The sequence below is a fragment of the Hyla sarda genome, chromosome 1 (assembly GCF_029499605.1).
Source record: "Hyla sarda isolate aHylSar1 chromosome 1, aHylSar1.hap1, whole genome shotgun sequence".
NCBI lineage: Eukaryota > Metazoa > Chordata > Amphibia > Anura > Hylidae > Hyla > Hyla sarda.
The window spans coordinates 311,380,181-311,398,080 of NC_079189.1; positions in this window are offsets into that span (position 1 = coordinate 311,380,181).

Genomic DNA, 17,900 nt, shown 5'->3' on the forward strand with positions numbered 1-17,900 from the left:
CCAAAAATGTAAGGCCCAAGCCCAGGAGCATCAGTAAGCCAAGTAGTTCCTGAAAGACACAGAAGCAGTCAGAAGCAGGAATCAGCAGTACACCATAGGGTTTCATAACCCCTTACACTGAAAGATCAATGTTGAAATTTCTATTAAGCATGTACTTAGCTCGTGCTAAACATCCAAAAATTTAAGGGCCAAGCCCAGAAGCATCAGTAAGCCAAGTAGTTCCTGAAAAACACACTGTCAGGGGTAGGCATCAGCAGCACACCAGAAGGTTTCATAACCCCTTACACTGAAAGATCAATGTTGAAATTTCTATTAAGCATGTATTTAGCTAGTGCTAAACATCCAAAAATTTAAGGGCCAAGCCCAGAAGCCTCAGTAAGCCAAGTCATTCCTGAAAAACACAGGAGACACAGGCATCAGCAGTACCCAAGAGGGTTTCATAACCCCTTACAGTGAAAGATCAAGCTTCAAATCTCAATTAAGCATTTATATTAGCTAGTGCTACCAGAACATATTTGGAGTTAATATCCCAGTCCCAGTAGCATCAGAAAATGATATATTGGCTGAATGACACAGCCTGGAGGTGGGGGAAAGCATAAGGAGCCCATGTAGTGTCTGAAGGTGGCTGAAGCATGAGGAGATCATTAAAATATAAGAATTTTAAATAGAAATCTAAAATTTTGAATTTGAAATTGAGAATTTTGAAATTGAACTTTTAACTTGACATTCAAAATAATGCTACCTTTGAAATCTTTTTTGAGCATGTATGTTTGCTAATGCTACCATAAAAATTTGTAGGTAATATCCAAGTCAATCCCAGCAACATCAGAAAACAATATATTGGCTGAATGACACAGCCTGGAGGTGGGGAAAGCATAAGGAGCCCATATAGTGTCTGAATGGCACAGCCTGGAGGTGGCTGAATCATGAGGATACCATATAGTGGCTGAATGGCACAGCCTGGAGGTGGCATCAGGAGTCCTGAAAGGGACCCTAATGCAAGGAATTTCTGAAACTGGGGACCAGCACCTTAATTATGTTTTGCCGTATCCATGGCAGCACAATGAGAGAGCCTGGAGGTGGTAGCATCAGCATGAGGAGACCATAGAGCAGCACAATTATAGAGCCTGGAGGTGGCAGCATCAGCATGAGGAGACCATAGAGCAGCACAATTATAGAGCCTGGAGGTGGCAGCATCAGCATGAGGAGACCATTTGGCAGCACAATGACAGTGCCTTTAGGTGGTAGCATCAGCATGAGGAGACCATATGGCGGCACAACTACAGAGCCTGGAGGTGGTAGCATCAGCATGAGGTGACCATGTAGTGGCACAATGACAGAGCGTGGAGATGGTAGCTTGAGCATGAGGAGATCATTAAAATACAAGAATTTTAAATAGAAATCTAAGATTTTGAATTTGAAATTGAGGATTTTGAAATTGAACTTTTAACTTGACATTCAAAATAATAAAATGATAGATACGTTCTCTGAAGAAAATAATCCTTCATTAGATGACAATATGAGTATTGTGTGTTCCAGTGACATTAGCTCATCGGAGGGACAGAAAAACATGATACAACTTAATTCTGCAACTGAAGAACCACAAGAAACAATGAACGACTTAAAGCCTACTGGAACTGAGGAACTTCAAAATGGTAAATCTACCACCTGGGATAGTCAGTCAATTCCAACAGCCGGTGGTCAGTATCCACAGTTCCCTGTTTCTGCTACTCCTTGGCGATATTCATTTTATTACTGGTCTGGTATCAACATGGCAATAATGCTGGGAGAGTAACTCAAGGATAGCCACATGTTTCCAACAATACACAGTCAATATATGGACACCATATTGTGGCTGAATGACACAGCATGGAGGTGGCTGAAGCATGAGGAGACCATATAGTGTCTAAATGGCACAGCCTGGAGTTGGTGGCAGATGAGGAGACAATAGGGCCTCACAATCTCTCAGAAAAAAAGATGACTTTTGAAATTTCCATTGACGATGTATGGTACCTAGTGCTACCATAAACATATATAGGTAATGTCCTAGGCCCAGCAGCATCACTAAACCATGTAGTTGCTGATTGACACAGACAGGAGCAGTCAGCAGCAGAAGTGCACAAGAGTGTTTCATAACCCCTAAAATTGAAAGATCAATGTTGAAATCTCAATTAAGCATGTATGTAAGCTAGTGCTAACATCCAAAAATGTAAGGCCCAAGCCCAGCAGCATCAATAAGCCAAGTAGTTCCTGAAGCACACAGCCTGGACCAAGCAATCAGCATGAGTTTACAAGAGGGCTTCACAACCCCTAATATTATGTTAATGTTGAAATCTGTATAGAAGATGTATGTTAGCTAGCTAGTTAGCATCACTAAACCATATAGTTGCTGAAACACACAGCCTGGATCAGACAACAACAGAAGTACACAAAAAGGCTTAATAACCCCTAACATTGAAAGGTGAATATTGAAATCTGTATAGAACATGGATTTTAGCTAGTGCTAACATCCAAAAACATTTAGGCACAGGCCCAGCAGCATCAGTAAGCCAAGTAGTTCCTGAAACACACAGCATGGATCAGGCAGCAGGATGTGTACATAAGAGGGCTTCACAACCCCTAACATTAAAAGACTAATGTTGAAATCTTTCTTGAGCATGTATGTTTGCTAATGCTACCATAAAAATTTGTAGGTAATATCCAAGTCAATCCCAGTAGCATCAGAAAACAATATATTGGCTGAATGACCCAGCCTGGAGGTGGGGAAAGCATAAGAAGCCCATATAGTGTCTGAATGGCACAGCCTGGAGGTGGCTGAATCATGAGAATACCATATAGTGGCTGAATGGCACAGCCTGGAGGTGGCATCAGGAGTCCTGAAAGGGACCCTAATGCAAGGAATTTCTGAAACTGGGGACCAGCACCTTAATTATGTTTTGCCGTATCCATGGCAGCACAATGAGAGAGCCTGGTGGTGGTAGCATCAGCATGAGGAGACTATAGAGCAGCACAATTATAGAGCCTGGAGGTGGCAGCATCAGCATGAGGAGACCATAGAGCAGCACAATTATAGAGCCTGGAGGTGGCAGCATCAGCATGAGGAGACCATTTGGCAGCACAATGACAGTGCCTTTAGGTGGTAGCATCAGCATGAGGAGACCATATGGCGGCACAACTACAGAGCCTGGAGGTGGTAGAATCAGCATGAGGTGACCATGTTGTGGCACAATGACAGAGCGTGGAGATGGTAGCTTGAGCATGAGGAGACCATAGAGCAGAGGAATGAGAGAGCCTGGAGGTGGCAACCTCAGCATGAGGAGACCATATTGCGGCACAATGACTGAGCCTGGAGGTGGTAGCAATAGCATGAGGAGACCATAGAGCAGAACAATGACAGAGCCTGGAGGTGGCAGCAGCAGCATGAGGGCCATGCTAACTGAGGGTTGAGTGTGACTGTTAACTGGGGGTGTCGGATGTCACTTGAGATGAAGTGGATGACTGAGTGAACCGATCAATCACGGCTGCTGGGTTGCTGGTTGCGACATGACTGCTAGCTGACACCGGAAGCTCAGACCTTTCGCTACGATTCTGGCTGGCACATACCCCTACTCTGCTGTGACCTCTGCCTGCGCCTGATGAATTTAGGCCTCTGTCACTCCTCTGTGCACATCCTGGCAATACTCTTCCTGACATACTTATTGCGTGTATTAGGGCAGTACAATATGCTTCACTACACTTTAAACTGTATTTGTCTAGAACAGCAGCAGGTGTGTGCTATTGCTTGGACTTTGACAGTATGTAGGCCCTTGACAGATTAACAGGTACAAAATGGTACACTACTAAGATGTACGTATGCGGTATACACTGATGAGGGCAGAAAAAGGTGCTACAATACGCCTAAAAACTCTGTATTTTTGTAAAACACCAGCCGGTGAGTACTATTGCTTGGACTTCCGCAGTATGAAGGCCCTTGACAGATTAACAGGTACAATATGGTATGCATGCATGACGGCAAAAAAATGCACTACATTACACTTGGAAGACGTTTTTTCATAAAACAACAAACTAGTATAAGCAGCAAATGATTTCTTGTGGAAAAAATACACAGAATTGCACTGAAAAATCATTCCTGCCTCCTGTGATAAGGTTCATGAAGTTAAGGCAGCTGGTTGATATGTATGAGGCAACGAAAAGCTATCTGTCCCTCTCTGATAAAATGCTAAATAAAGTGACTGGGAGGTTTATGGCTAGTGTAAAAATCCTTCTCAGTGAGAAAAATCAAAGCACTGCACTACTCTCCACAACGCTGATGTGACTAGCAGTTGGAAGTGGAACACACAGAGACGCAGTCCGTCCTATCCCTCTGCAGTGAATGGCATGAAATAAGCAGCCGCAAAATGGCTGCCAATTATATAGGGCTGTGACATCACAGGGGTCAATGAATGCTGATAGCCTGCATCCTGCATGTGATGCAGGGTCATCCCACCTACCTCCCTTCCCGCCTTCCCAGCATCCCTTGCCCCATGTACTGACATGTGGATCCGCCATTTTAGGTGTCCTGGAGCCTGGAACGCTGTAAAATGGAGTTTACTGAAGTGATTTGCGCAATTGAATAGCGGAGATATTTGCATTCGTTGTGAATCGAATAAATCCTGAAATACCCACAACAGATGTTAAACAGGCCAGCTGTTACAGGCCTATAATTCACAGAATCCCCTTTTGACCCCTTTTGACCCCTTTTTGATATTGGTGCCACATTTGCTAAGTGCCAGTCCTGTGGAACAATCCCTGTCATTATTTAAGACACAAGTGTTTGTCTAACATGGTACTTAATTACTGCTAAACCCTGGGATGGATGTCATCTGGGCCCTGTGATTTGTGTTTTTTAATGTTAACAAGGCGGGCACCGCACTTCTTGTAGGATTGAACAGGTGAGATTTGCTGGAGAATTTACATTATCCCTTCTCATGTCATCTGGCATTTGATTCTCCTTTGTAAATACAGTAGAGAATAAGGCATTTCGTAGAATTGTCTTTGCATCCACCACTAGGGATCCAAATTCAATACGCAATGAATCTGAATATTGCTGCGATTCGATTGCGCGAATCGCTTCATTAAACTCAATTTAATGCGGTCCAGGCTCCACATGTGAGGACATGGGGCAAGGAACTCTGGGAAGATGGGAAGGCGGGTAGGCGGGATGACCCTGAATCACATGTAGCATGCAGCCTATCAGCAGCCAGCCACCCCTGTCACAGCCGTATATAATTGGCAGCCATTTTGCAGAGAGAGAAAGAGAGAGAGGGATAGGGAGAGTTTGTAGCCTAATACAGTTTTAAGTGGAGCATATTGGCCACCTCTCAAAAGTATAAACTGTACATAAACCTACGTGGTGTCCGTGTTTTTTTTTCTTGAAAAACTAATTTTGTCCTAGTTACTGTTGCCGATGCCTATCTGCGCCATTATCCATCCTCTCACAGGTCTGACTCTGGGGGGCCTCTGCGCTCACCTTCCACTGCCATGACTGCCGGGGAGGAGTGGGGTGGCAGGAGAAGTACCAGTTCCATTAGAAGCAGCCTGAGTCTACAGTTGCTGATAAGTAGCTTTCTTGATCCGCATAGTGAAACAACTCATCAGCAGCAGGTGGACCTGGTGCAGGACTTGAACCAGCAGGTGGTGGCATACCTTGACATGACCATGCCAACACTTGACATGACCATGCCACTTTGAAGATCCGCTGGACTTTTGGACAGCCAAACTTGATTTGTGGCCGCAACTAGCAGAATGTGTCCTGGAAAAGCTGTCCTGCCCGGCCAGTAACGATCAATCAGGCATGGATGAGCCAGGATTTCCACGCACCAATGCCTGATGCATCAGAGTAGATTGTCCATGGTGGCACACCAACACCTCACAAATTTGGATAGTGCAAAACCAAGTATTAATGTGATGCAAATATCTCCATGGAAGGGAACAATGTATGGTCCATTGTAATCGGTGGGGGTAAAAACTTCCCCTGTAAGGCCCTACTCTCGCATTATTTATTCCCTTCTTGACCAGTGTTACTCACCCTAAAAAGGATGGCCCCACACAGGAACCTCTCCCTATTTACCCCTACAAACACTGTCATTTCCCAGGGTTTTTAGTTGGAAATAGGGAGAGGTTCCTTTGTGGCGCCGCCCTTTTTAGGGTGAGTAACACTTGCCAAGAAGGGAATTAATAGGGCCAGAGTAGGGCCTTACAAGGGAAGTTTTTACTTCCCACCTGCTACAATGGACAATTCGTTGTTCCCTTCCACCTTTTGGAGGCAAGTGTTACTCGTTCTAACAAGGGCGGCCCCACACAGGAACCTCTCCCTAGTTCCAACTAAAAACCCTGGGAAATGGCAATGTTTGTGGGAGGAACTAGGGAGAGGTTGCTTAGTGGGGCCGCCATTTTTAGGGCAAGTAACACTTGCCAGGAAGGAAATTAATAGTGCGATTGAAGCCTTACAGAGGAAGTTTTTACCCCCACCGGTTACAATGGACTATATGCTGTTCTCTTCCACCTTTTATAGGTCTTTGCATCACATCAATACTTGGTGGGGTAGGTTGTTCATGGTGTTTTTTGCATACCTTTCCTTTTGTTAAATAAAAAAATAATAATTGAGTACAGAAATTTTATCCTAAGAATATTATTAAAAGTTAAGTTTTATGTATACGCATATCCTCAATACTTACTTGTGCACATTTACACTTTTATAATAGAGACCGTTTTCTTCTGCCGACCTGCCTCAGCTACTATTCTGATCCTGCCACCTACCTGATGACACACATCTGATGCCAAGTTCTCCTTCTTTCACCCACCTTCATCACCGGGTACTGGAATTTCCACCCACTGCCCCACTCACCGGGTCACTTTCAGGACTCCTGATGCTGCTGATGCCACCTCCAGGCTTTCTCATTCTGCCACCATATGTTCTCCTCATGCTGATGCCAGCTCCAGCCTGTCTCATTCAGCCACCATATGTTCTCCTCATGCTGATGCCAGCTCCAAGCTGTCTCATTCTGCTACTATATGTTCTACTCTGGCTGATGCCAGCTCCAGGCTGTCTCATTCTGCCACCATATGTTCTCCTCATGCTGCCGCCACCTCCAGGCTGTGTCATTCAGCCACTATATGGTCTCCTCATGCGGATGCCACCTCCAGGCTCTGTCATTCAGCCACTATGTGGTCTCCTCAGGCTGCCGCTACCTCCAGGCTGTGTCATTCTGACACTATGGTCTCCTTATGCTTCCGCCACCTCCACGCTGTGTTATTCAACCACTATATGGTCTCCTCATGCTGCCGCCACCTCCACGCAGTGCGGTTTTCATTTCAATTTCCCCACCTAAATAGTATTTTTTTGGTTGTGCCATACATTTTATGGTAAAATGAGTGATGCAATTAAAAAGGACTACTGGTCGCACAAAAAACAAGTCTTCATACTTGTCTGTGGATGAAAATATAAAAGAGTTATGATTTTTAGAAGGCAAGGAGGAAAAAAAGATAACAAAAATAAAATTAAAGTTAAAGACGTTTAAGTTTTATAATTGATGAAGAGGGACTTGTAAAATAAATAAAAAAATAATAGAATTTAAATAAATAATTTTGATACATAAAAGTCAGATAGGAAGTACTGAATATATGGAAAGGCTGCTTTCACACTATAAAATGTATCTGTTTTAAAGATCCGTTCAATGTGCCATTATAAAAAAAAACTGAAAATCGGCCAATAAACGGCCGTTACAAAATCCCATACGGCCATTAGAAAATCCCATTTTAGTCTATGGGATTTTTACATTATCGGTTTTAACCCATTATTGCCGTTATTAATAATGGACGTTATTTTATGACAGAAGATAGTAACGGGAGAAATAGTGCATGCACTATTTCTTCCGTTGATTCACCCGCCACAAAATAATGTCCATTATTAATAACGGGCTATCACAAGTTAAAACGGATAATGTAAAAACCCCATAGACTATAATGCGATTTTCTAACGGCTGCATGAGATATTGTAATGGATGTTTAAAGACTGATTTTCAGTTTTTTTTTATAATGGAACCTTGAAAGGATCTTTAAAACGGATAAAAAATTTTTGTGTGAAAGCAGCCTCACTCTTGTCACTACATTCTCATGGCATGAAGGATATTTCCAAAACATTCTATTATTTCACTAACACAGCACACTCCCTATGAGTGTTACAACAAGGCAAAGTGTTCTACACCCAGAAATACCCTGAACCCAGAAATAGCCTTTTTTAATAGCGATTCGCCGGTAATGAATTCGGACCAAACTGAACATTTTTGGAAAATTTGGCGAATTGGCCAAATCGTATTTTTTAACCCCTGTCACTTTAAAAATTAATAACTCTGGGATGCTTTTACCTTTCATTCTGATTCCGAGACAGTTTTTTTCGTGACATATTCTACTTTATGTTGGTGGTAAAATTTTGTCGATACTTGCATCATTTCTTGGTGAAAAATTCCCAAATTTGATGAAAATTTTGCATTTTTTTTTTACTTTGAAGCTCTCTGCTTATATGGAAAATGAATATTCCAAATAAATTATATATTTATTCACATATACAACATGTCTACTTTATGATTGCATCATAAAGTTGACATGTTTTTACTTTTGGAAGACACCAGAGGGCTTCAAAGTATAGCAGCAATTTTCCAATTTTTCACAGCATTTTCAAAATCAAATTTTTTGGGGACCAGTTCTGTTTTGAAGTGGATTTGAAGGGCCTTCTTATTTGAAATACCCCACAAATGACCCCATTATAAAAACTGCACCCCTCAAAGTATTCAAAATCGCATTCAAAAGGTTTGTTAATCCTTTAGGTGTTTCACAGGAATAGCAGCAAATTGAAGGAGAAGATTCAAAATCTTCATTTTTTACACTGGCATGTTCTTGTAGACCCAGTTTTAGAATTTTTACAAGGGGTAAAAGGAGATAAATCTTCCAAAAATGTGTAACCCCATTTCTCTCGAGTAATGAAATACCTAATATGTGTATGTCAAGTGTTCGGTGGGTGCACTAGAGGGCTCAGAAGGGAAGGAGCGACAGAAGGATTTTGGAGAGTGAGTTTTTCTGAAATGCTTTTTGGGGGGCATGTCGCATTTAGAAAGCCCCTATGGTGCCAGAACAGCAAAAAAAAACAAAAACATAGCATATTATTTTGGAAACTACACCCCTCAAAGAACGTAGCAAGGGGTCCAGTGAGCCTTAACATCCCACAGGTGTTTCACGACTTTCGATAAATTTGGATGTATAAATGATTTTTTTTTCACTAAAATGCTAGTTTTCCCCCAAATTAATTTTTTTTACAAGAATTAATAGGAGAAAATGCCCCCCAAAATATGTAACCCCATCTCTTCTAAGTATGGAAACACTACATATGTGGAGGTCAATTGAACTGTGGGTGCACTGCAATGCTCAGAAGAGAAGGAGTCACATTTGGCTTTTGCAAAGCAAATTTTGCTGAAATGGTTTTTGGGGGGCATGTCCCATTTAGGAACCCTATGGTGCCAGCACAGCAAAAAAAAACAAAAAAAAAACACATGGCATACTATTTTGGAAACTACACCCCTCAAGGAACATAGCAAGGGGTACTGTGAGCCTTAACAACCCACAGGTGTTTGACGACTTTTCGTTAAAGTTGGATGTGTAAATGATTTTTTTTTTCACTAAAATGCTGGTTTTCCCCCAAATTTTACATTTTTACAAGGGGTAATAGGAGAAAATGCCCCTAAAATTTGTAACCCTATCTCTTCTGAGTATGGAAATACCCCATATGTGGACATCAAGTGCACTGCAGGCGCATTACAATGCTCAGAAGAGAAGGAGTCACATTTGCAAATTTTGCATGTCGCATTTAGGAAGCCCCTATAGTGCCAGAACAGCAAAAAACCCTCCGCATGGCATAATATTATGGAAACTACACCCCTCAAGGATCGTAACAAGTGGTATGGTGAGCTTTTACACCCCACAGGTGTTTGACGACTTTGAATGTGTAAATTACATTTTTTTTTTTACTAAAATGCTGTTTTTACTAAAATGTTAAATTTTTACAAGGTGCAATAGAAGGAAATGTCCCCCAAAATGTGTAACCCCCATCTCTTCTGAGTATGGAAATACCCCATGTGTGGATGTCAAGGGCTCTGCTGGTGCATTACAATGCTCAGAAGAGAAGGAGTCACACTTTGCTGAAATGGGGGGGGGGGGCATGTCGCATTTAGTGCCAGAACAGCAAAAAAAAATTAATTTGTAAATACATTTCTTTGGAGTAAGGACATACCTCGTATCTGGGCATAGAGCGGCTCCGCTCACTGGTCACGGAGGAACAGGAGGGCAGTCAGGGGCCTGGAGCTTCTAGACAGCTGCCTATGGAGCAAGAACAGTGGGACCCCCCCCCCCCCCCCCTCAAGGGGCATTACATAGAACATAGAAACATAGAATGTGTCGGCAGATAAGAATCATTTGGCCCATCTAGTCTGCCCAATAATCTGAATACTATGAATAGTCCCTAGCCCTTTCTTATATGAAGGATAGCCTTATGCTTATCCCATGCATTTTTAAACTCCTTCACTGTATTTGCTGCGACCACTTCTGCAGGAAGGCTATTCCATGTATCCACTACTCTCTCAGTAAAGTAATACTTCCTGATATTACTTTTAAACCTTTGCCCCTCTAATTTAAAACTATGTCCTCTTGTGATAGTTTTTCTTCTTTTAAATATGCTCTCCTAGTTTACCGTGTTGATTCCCTTTATTTATTTAAAAGTCTCTATCATATCCCCTCTGTCTCTTCTTTCTTCCAAGCTATACATGTTAAGGTCCTTTAACCTTTCCTGGTAAGTTTTATCCTGCAATCCATGTACTAGTTTAGTAGCTCTTCTTTGAACTCTCTCTAGAGTATCTATATCCTTCTGGAGATACGGCCTCCAGTACTGCGCACAATACTCCAAATGAGGTCTCACCAGTGTTCTGTACAGCGGCATGAGCACTTCTCTCTTGCTACTGCTTATACCTCTCCCTATACATCCAAGCATTCTACTAGCGTTTCCTGCTGCTCTATTACATTGTCTTCCTACCTTTAAGTCTTCTGAAATAATTACTCCTAAATCCCTTTCCTCAGATATTGAGGTCAGGGCTGTGTCAAATAATCTATATTCTGCCTGAGGGTTTTTACGCCCCAGTTGCATTATCTTGCACGTATCCACATTAAATATCAGTTGCCAGAGTACTGACCATTCTTCTAGTTTGTCTAAATCCTTTTCCATTTGGCATATTCCTCCAGGAACATCAACCCTGTTACATATCTTTGTGTCATCTGCAAAAAGACATACCTTACCATCAAGACCTTCTGTAATATCACTAATGAAGATATTAAACAATATTAGTCCCAGTACAGATCCCTGAGGTATCCCACTGGTGACAAGACCGTGCTCTGAATATTCTCCATTGACTACAACCCTCTGTTGTCTGTTACTCAGCCACTGCCTAATCCACTCAACAATATTGGAGTCCAAGCTCAATGACTGTAGTTTATTGATAAGTCTTCTATGTGGGACAGTGTCAAAAGCCTTACTAAAATCTAGATATGCGATGTCTACTGCCCCTCCGCCATCTATTATTTTAGTCAACCAGTCAAAAAAATCAATAAGATTTGTTTGACATGATCTCCCTGAAGTAAACCCATCTTGTTTTTCATCTTGCAATCCATGGGGTTTTAGATGTTCCACAATCCTATCCTTTAGTAGGGTTTCCATTAATTTCCCCACTATTGATGTCAGACTTACTGGCCTATAGTTGCTTGATTCCTCCCTACTACCTTTCTTGTGAATGGGTGTTACGCCGAGCGCTCCGGGTCCCCGCTCCTCCCCGGAGCGCTCGCAACATCCTCGCAATCGCAGCGCCCCGGTCAGACCTGCTGACCGGGTGCGCTGCGATACCTCTCCCAGCCGGGATGCGATTCGCGATGCGGGTGGCGCCCGCTCGCGATGCGCACCCCGGCTCCCGTACTCTCCGTCGGTCCTGTCCCGGCGCGCGCGGCCCCGCTCCTTAGGGCGCGCGCGCGCCGGGTCTCTACGATTTAAAGGGCCACTGCGCCGCTGATTGGCGCAGTTGGCTTAATCAGTTCATTCACCTGTGCACTTCCCTATTTAACCTCACTTCCCCTTCCCTTCCTTGCCGGATCTTGTTGCCATCGTGCCAGTGAAAGCGTTTCCCAGTGTGTTCCTAGCCTGTGTTCCAGACCTCCTGCCGTTGCCCCTGACTACGATCCTTGCTGCCTGCCCCGACCTTCTGCTACGTCCGACCTTGCTCTTGTCTACTCCCTTGTACCGCGCCTATCTTCAACAGTCAGAGAGATTGAGCCGTTGCTAGTGGATACGACCTGGTTGCTACCGCCGCTGCAAGACCATCCCGCTTTGCGGCGGGCTCTGGTGAAAACCAGTAGCAGCTTAGAACCGGTCCACTAGCACGGTCCACGCCAATCCCTCTCTGGCACAGAGGATCCACCTCCTGCCAGCCGAATCGTGACAGTAGATCCGGCCATGGATCCCGCTGAAGTTCCACTGCCAGTTGTCACCGACCTCACCACGGTGGTCGCCCAGCAGTCGCAACAGATAGCGCAACAAGGCCACCAGCTGTCTCAACTGACCGTGATGCTACAGCAGCTACTACCACAGCTTCAGCAATCATCTCCTCCGCCAGCTCCTGCACCTCCTCCGCAGCGAGTGGCCGCTTCCGGCCTACGACTTTCCTTGCCGGATAAATTTGATGGGGACTCTAAGTTTTGCCGTGGCTTTCTTTCACAATGTTCCCTGCACTTGGAGATGATGTCGGACCAGTTTCCTACTGAAAGGTCTAAGGTGGCTTTCGTAGTCAGCCTTCTGTCTGGGAAAGCTCTGTCATGGGCCACACCGCTCTGGGACCACAATGACCCCGTCACTGCCTCTGTACACTCCTTCTTCTCGGAAATTCAAAGTGTCTTTGAGGAACCTGCCCGAGCCTCTTCTGCTGAGACTGCCCTGCTGAACCTGGTCCAGGGTAATTCTTCCGTTGGCGAGTACGCCATCCAATTCCGAACTCTTGCTTCCGAACTATCCTGGAATAATGAGGCCCTCTGCGCGACCTTTAAAAAAGGCCTATCCAGCAACATTAAAGATGTTCTGGCCGCACGAGAAATTCCTGCTAACCTGCATGAACTCATTCATCTTGCCACTCGCATTGACATGCGTTTTTCCGAAAGGCGTCAGGAGCTCCGCCAGGATATGGACTTTGTTCGCACGAGGCGTTTTTTCTCCCCGGCTCCTCTCTCCTCTGGTCCTCTGCAATCCGTTCCTGTGCCTCCCGCCGTGGAGGCTATGCAAGTTGACCGGTCTCGCTTGACACCTCAAGAGAGGACACGACGCCGCATGGAGAATCTTTGCCTGTACTGTGCCGGTACCGAACACTTCCTGAAGGATTGTCCTATCCGTCCTTCCCGCCTGGAAAGACGTACGCTGACTCCGCACAAAGGTGAGACAGTTCTTGATGTCAACTCTGCTTCTCCACGCCTTACTGTGCCTGTGCGGATATCTGCCTCTACCTTCTCCTTCTCTACTAAGGCCTTCTTGGATTCCGGATCTGCAGGAAATTTTATTTTGGCCTCTCTCATCAACAGGTTCAACATCCCAGTGACCAGTCTCGCCAGACCCCTCTACATCAATTGTGTTAACAATGAAAGATTGGACTGTGCCGTGCGTTACCGCACGGAACCCCTCCTAATGTGCATCGGACCTCATCACGAAAAAATTGAGTTTTTGGTCCTCTCCAATTGCACTTCCGAAATTCTCCTTGGACTTCCGTGGCTTCAACGCCATTCCCCAACCCTTGATTGGTCCACAGGAGAGATCAAGAGCTGGGGTACTTCTTGTTTCAAGGACTGTCTTAAACCGGTTCCCAGTACTCCCTGCCGTGACCCTGTGGTTCCCCCTGTAACCGGTCTCCCTAAGGCTTATATGGACTATGCTGACGTATTTTGCAAAAAGCAAGCTGAGACTTTACCCCCTCACAGGCCTTTTGACTGTCCTATTGACCTCCTCCCGGGCACTACTCCACCCCGGGGCAGAATTTATCCTCTGTCCGCCCCAGAGACTCTTGCTATGTCTGAATACATCCAGGAAAATTTAAAAAAGGGGTTTATCCGCAAATCCTCCTCTCCTGCCGGAGCTGGATTTTTCTTTGTGTCCAAAAAAGATGGCTCCCTACGTCCTTGCATTGATTACCGCGGACTTAATAAAATCACGGTAAAGAACCGCTACCCCCTACCTCTTATCTCTGAACTCTTTGATCGCCTTCAAGGTGCCCACATCTTTACCAAACTGGACTTAAGAGGTGCATATAATCTCATCCGCATCAGGGAGGGGGACGAATGGAAAACTGCATTTAACACCAGAGATGGACACTTTGAGTATCTGGTCATGCCCTTTGGCCTGTGCAACGCCCCTGCCGTCTTCCAAGACTTTGTTAATGAAATTTTTCGTGATCTCTTATATTCCTGTGTTGTTGTGTATCTGGACGATATTCTGATTTTTTCTGCCAACTTAGAAGAACATCGCCAGCATGTCCGCATGGTTCTTCAGAGACTTCGAGACAATCAACTTTATGCCAAAATGGAGAAATGTCTGTTTGAATGTCAATCTCTTCCTTTCCTAGGATACTTGGTCTCTGGCCAGGGACTACTAATGGTCCCAGATAAACTCTCTGCCGTCTTGGATTGGCCACGCCCCTCCGGACTCCGTGCTATCCAACGTTTTTTGGGGTTCGCCAATTATTACAGACAATTCATTCCACATTTTGCCACTATTGTGGCTCCTATCGTGGCTTTAACCAAGAAGAATGCCAATCCTAAGTCCTGGTCTCCCCAAGCGGAAGACGCATTTAAACGGCTCAAGTCTGCCTTTTCTTCTGCTCCCGTGCTCTCCAGACCTGACCCATCTAAACCCTTCCTATTGGAGGTTGATGCCTCCTCAGTGGGAGCTGGAGCGGTTCTTCTACAAAAAAATTCTTCCGGGCATGCTGTTACTTGTGGTTTTTTTTTCTAGGACCTTCTCTCCGGCGGAGAGGAACTACTCCATCGGGGATTGAGAACTACTGGCCATTAAATTGGCACTTGAGGAATGGAGGCATCTGCTGGAGGGATCAAAATTTCCAGTTATCATTTTCACCGATCACAAGAATCTCTCCTATCTCCAGTCTGCCCAACGGCTGAATCCTCGCCAGGCCAGGTGGTCGTTGTTCTTTGCCCGTTTTAACTTTGAAATTCATTTTCGCCCTGCCGACAAGAACATTAGGGCCGATGCTCTCTCTCGTTCCTCGGATGCCTCGGAAGTAGAGGTCTCTCCGCAACACATCATTCCTCCTGACTGTCTGATCTCCTCTTCTCCAGCCTCCATCAGGCAAACTCCTCCAGGGAAGACCTTCGTTTCTCCACGCCAGCGTCTCGGGATTCTCAAATGGGGTCACTCCTCCCACCTCGCAGGCCATGCGGGCATCAAAAAGTCCTTGCAACTCATCTCTCGTTTCTATTGGTGGCCGACTCTGGAAACAGATGTTGTTGATTTTGTGCGGGCCTGTACTGTCTGTGCCCGGGATAAGACTCCTCGCCAGAAGCCTGCTGGTCTCCTTCACCCTCTGCCTATCCCCGAACAGCCGTGGTCTCTGATTGGTATGGACTTTATTACAGACCTACCCCCATCCCGTGGCAACACTGTTGTTTGGGTGGTCGTGGATCGATTTTCCAAGATGGCACATTTTATTCCTCTTCCTGGTCTTCCTTCAGCGCCTCAGTTGGCAAAACAATTTTTTGTACACATTTTTCGTCTTCACGGTTTGCCCACGCAGATTGTCTCGGATAGAGGTGTCCAATTCGTGTCAAAATTCTGGAGGGCTCTCTGTAAACAACTCAAGATTAAATTAAACTTCTCTTCTGCTTATCATCCTCAATCCAATGGGCAAGTAGAAAGAATTAACCAGGTCCTGGGTGACTATTTACGGCATTTTGTTTCCTCCCGCCAGGATGACTGGGCAGATCTTCTACCTTGGGCCGAATTCTCGTACAACTTTAGAGTCTCTGAATCTTCTGCTAAATCCCCATTTTTCGTGGTGTACGGCCGTCACGTCCTCTGGTTTGCCCGCTGTAGATGAAGTGACTCGTGATCTTTCCACCATGTGGAAAGAGACCCAAAATTCTCTTTTACAGGCTTCATCTCGCATGAAAAAGTTTGCCGATAAGAAAAGAAGAGCTCCCCCCATCTTTGCTCCCGGAGACAAGGTATGGCTCTCCGCTAAATATGTCCGCTTTCGTGTCCCCAGTTACAAACTGGGACCACGCTATCTTGGTCCTTTCAAAGTCTTGTGCCAGATTAATCCTGTCTCTTACAAACTCCTTCTTCCTCCTTCTCTTCGTATTCCCAATGTCTTCCATGTCTCTCTCCTTAAACCACTCATCATCAACCGTTTCTCTCCCAAACTTGTTTCTCCCACTCCTGTTTCCGGTTCTTCTGACATCTTCACCATAAAGGAGATACTGGCCTCCAAGACGGTCAGAGGAAAAAGATTTTTTTTGGTTGATTGGGAGGGCTGTGGTCCTGAAGAGAGATCCTGGGAACCTGAGGACAACATCCTAGACAAAAGTCTGGTCCTCAGGTTCTCAGGCTCCAAGAAGGGGGGGAGACCCAAGGGGGGGGGGGTACTGTTTCGCCGAGCGCTCCGGGTCCCCGCTCCTCCCCGGAGCGCTCGCAACATCCTCGCAATCGCAGCGCCCCGGTCAGACCTGCTGACCGGGTGCGCTGCGATACCTCTCCCAGCCGGGATGCGATTCGCGATGCGGGTGGCGCCCGCTCGCGATGCGCACCCCGGCTCCCGTACTCTCCGTCGGTCCTGTCCCGGCGCGCGCGGCCCCGCTCCTTAGGGCGCGCGCGCCGGGTCTCTACGATTTAAAGGGCCACTGCGCCGCTGATTGGCGCAGTTGGCTTAATCAGTTCATTCACCTGTGCACTTCCCTATTTAACCTCACTTCCCCTTCCCTTCCTTGCCGGATCTTGTTGCCATCGTGCCAGTGAAAGCGTTTCCCAGTGTGTTCCTAGCCTGTGTTCCAGACCTCCTGCCGTTGCCCCTGACTACGATCCTTGCTGCCTGCCCCGACCTTCTGCTACGTCCGACCTTGCTCTTGTCTACTCCCTTGTACCGCGCCTATCTTCAGCAGTCAGAGAGTTTGAGCCGTTGCTAGTGGATACGACCTGGTTGCTACCGCCGCTGCAAGACCATCCCGCTTTGCGGCGGGCTCTGGTGAAAACCAGTAGCAGCTTAGAACCGGTCCACTAGCACGGTCCACGCCAATCCCTCTCTGGCACAGAGGATCCACCTCCTGCCAGCCGAATCGTGACAATGGGCACAACATTTGCTAATTTCCAATCTTCCGGGACGGCTCCTGTTACCATTGATTGGTTAAAAAAATCTGTTAACGGTTTTGTTAGCTCACCACTAAACTCTTTTAATAATTTTGGGTGTATCCCAACAGGCCCCTGTGATTTACTTGTCTTCACTTTAGAAAGCAAACGTAGAACCTCTTCCTCTGTAAAGACACATGCATCAAACGATTCCTTAGTTTTCCTCTCTAATGGAGGTCCTTTTCCTTCTTTTTCTTCTATAAAAACTGAACAGAAGTATTCATTAAGGCAGTCGGCTAGCCCCTTGGGGTACACTAATAACTAACAAGGGGTAAAGTGGGACATAAAATCATAAAACAGGTTATGTTCCCAGAATGATAACCCAAAGCATAGCCAAAACTAAAAAATATGCCCACCCCAAACCCTATTCTCTGATTCA